Here is a 3077-nt window from a genome sequence, read left to right on the forward strand (position 1 = left end):
AGGGGGCACCCAGATTTGAACTGGGGACCTCTTGATCTGCAGTCAAATGCTCTACCCCTGAGCTATACCCCCCACTATACCAGTAAGGCCCAATGAACACCCTTTGCCTCCACAGCCGCACCCAGGGCTTAGGCTCCGGGTGCCTCTTCAGCACGGTTGGCTGAGTGGCCAGACCTGCTTTACCGCTCACTCCTCTCCCTGCCTGCGAAGCAGCAGCTTTCACTCACAACTCCCGGGTTGAGGGCAGCAACTTGGGCGGCATTCCCCGACAGCCGGGAGGATCTCTCGGAACATCCGTCTTGTGGGTTTTGTGCTGAGCACCTGCAAACCGAGAATCAAAATGCCCAGTGGCTGGCCAAGCACGAACACCCTGAAAAAGGGAGAAGACACACTGACTGGAGAAGGGGTCAGAGCTCTACCCTCGGACGCAGGCTCAGGCCCCTCTGCTGGCCTCGGATCTCCACGTATTCAACCCTTTTAACCGCCCGAAGAAATGATTGGGGAAATGATGGCCCCTCAGTTCCAAGTCCCCCTTTCTGGGCCCCGCTCTGCGATGCTGGCTCCGGGACTCTGTAAACCACACTTATCCTTTGCCAGGGGGCTTCCTGATTGTTCCCCTGAAGGGCTCTTCGGGGGAGCCCGGAGGGTGGGAGAAGGAAGAAGCCTGTGTTCTGCCCGCTGGGGCTCCTGTCGGTGTCACCGGGCAGCGACAGTCCGTCCCAGGAGCGTCCGGGATTGCCACCTGCGGTTTGGTGTTCACGGGACCAGCCTTGCCCCTACTCTTCAGGGCCGCCAGTGCCTCCTTAGAGATCTGAGTCGGGGGCCCACTGAGATCCTCCCCAAGCCTGTGAGATTTAACAAGTTCCTCCTTTTCTGTTTGCTCCCCCAGCCCTAGAGTGATAGCGGCCTCTTGTCTTCGAGTTCTCGGAGTTCTGGTTGTTGTGGGTTGAATTGTGTCCTTCCGAGGAGACACGTCACCGCGGCGGTGTGTCCCCAAGCCAAGGAACTCGAAGAACTGCCACCGGACACGGAAAGCTAGAAGACACGAGGGAGGACCGTCCTCTTCAGAGAGGACACAGCCCTGCCCACACCTTGGTTTCAGACTCCGGGCCCCCACGGCTGTGACACAATACATTTCTGTTGTTCTAAGCTTCCCAGCTCGTGGTCTTTGGCTGCAGCAGCTTTTGGGCCCTGATGCACTGGTTAACGATTACTATTATTTTTAAAAAATTTTTAAATTTTATTTATTTATTTATTTTTAACTTTACATCCAAATTAGTTAGCATCTAGTGCAACAATGATTTCAGGAGTAGATTCCTTAATGCCCCTTACCCACTTAGCCCATTGCCCCCTCTAGTAAACCCTCTGTTTGTTCTTCATATTTAAGAGTCTCTGATGTTTTGTCCCCCTCCCTGTTTTTGTATTATTTTTGTTTCTCTTCCCTTAAACTGATCTGTTTTGTCTCTTAAAGTCCTCATATGAGTGAAGTCGTACGATATCTGTCTTTCTCTGAGTGACTAATTTCACTTAGCATCATCCCCTCCAGTTCCATCCTCGTAGTTGCAAATGGCAAGATTTCATTCTTTTTGATTGCCGAGTAATACTCCATCGTATGTATAGACCACACGTCCTTTATCCATCCATCCACCGATGGCCATTTGGGCTCTTTCCATCCTTTGGCTCTTGTCGATAGTGCTGCTAGAAACATGGGGGTGCATGTGTCCCTTCGAAACAGCACACCTGTATCCCGTGGATAAATGCCTAGTAGTGCAGTTGCTGGGTCATAGGTAGTTCTGTGTTTAGTTTTTTGAGGAGCCTCCATACTGTTTTCTAGAGTGGCTGCACCAGCTTACATTCCTACGATTATTTCTATTAAATACTCTGCTCAAATCATGGAGGCAGCTTTTGTTTCTGGACTGGACCCTGGATGCTACTGAAATTGGTACCATTGTGGTCCTGGGGAAACAGACCCTCAGAGAGGGCACTGGGGATAGATTCGGTCTCGTCCTTGGTCTTCAAGGTGGTGCTGAGAGCCTGACTGGCCCCTGCATCTATGACGTGGCCATAAATGTGCTGGCTCGTAGACTCTACCTGCCTCGTCCTGTGAAGGGAACTAGAGTTTGGTGTCCATACAACTTGATTTCGTCATTTCACTTCAAGGAGGAAAAAAGCATGCTCTCGAAGGGGGCACCTGGATTTGAACCAGGGACCTCTTGATCTGCAGTCAAATGCTCTACCACTGAGCTATACCCCCACCTGCTAGGGGAGCTGTGTAATTAATAAACTTCTTATGCTTCCACACGCAAGCTGCTCATTCCGACTCAGAGAATTGCTAGTTCTGTGCAACGATAAATGCACCGTCTCGTGCCATAACTGTCCTCCTTTTCACGAAAGACACCATCCCTTCTTGGCATCAGCTTGGAAGATCACTGAAGGTTCCATCTGAGACAACGGAGTCTGTGCCTGGCTTGGTATTTGGGCAGAAGGTGAAGCCCAGAGGTAAAGCTGCTGTTTATTGAACAGTGACTAGAATGTTCATTGCCAGCTTTTCAATTTTTGTCATATGAAGGTTTAAATTTCGATATGGTCAAGTTGATCCTTTATAGTTTTTCATTTGGGGGCTATGTTTGAGCACCTGGATGGCTCAGTTGTTTGAGCGTCTGACTTCGGCTCAGGTCACGGTCTCATGGTCCGTGGGTTTGAGCCCCGCGTTGGGCTCTATGCTGACAGCTCGGGGCCTGGGGCCTGCTTTGGATTCTGTGTCCCCCTTCTCTGTCTGCCCCTCCCCTGCTCGTGCTCTCAGAAAGAAATATTGACTTTAAAAACAACAAAAAAAAGAAAATATCCTTCCTTGCGGGTCAGGATGGCATCCCTGTCCTTTCGGGCTTTGTGTGTTCGATACAGCTGTGACGCACCTGCTGATTTCTGGTAGAAACAGAGGCTGACGCCCACTGCTGACTCGTGCCCGTGGGTGCGACGGTTTCTTCCGCATGTCGGTTCTGCAGCTTGCTTCGGGGCATTGCTCCTAGAAGTTTAACTCGGAGACTCAGTTTCCACCACTCTTCCCTAGTGAGATA

General features: G+C 50.9%; 2 non-coding genes across 2 annotated transcripts; both read right to left on the minus strand.

Annotated features, from left to right (window-relative positions):
• On the minus strand, window positions 1-72 carry TRNAC-GCA. Its single transcript has one exon. It is a non-coding gene; the product is annotated as a tRNA-Cys (tRNA).
• A 2110-nt stretch (window positions 73-2182) lies between these two features.
• Window positions 2183-2254, minus strand: TRNAC-GCA. Its single transcript has one exon. It is a non-coding gene; the product is annotated as a tRNA-Cys (tRNA).
• Window positions 2255-3077: the final 823 nt, after the last annotated feature.

The sequence above is a fragment of the Lynx canadensis genome, chromosome A2 (genome assembly GCF_007474595.2).
Source record: "Lynx canadensis isolate LIC74 chromosome A2, mLynCan4.pri.v2, whole genome shotgun sequence".
NCBI classification, from domain to species: Eukaryota; Metazoa; Chordata; class Mammalia; order Carnivora; family Felidae; genus Lynx; species Lynx canadensis.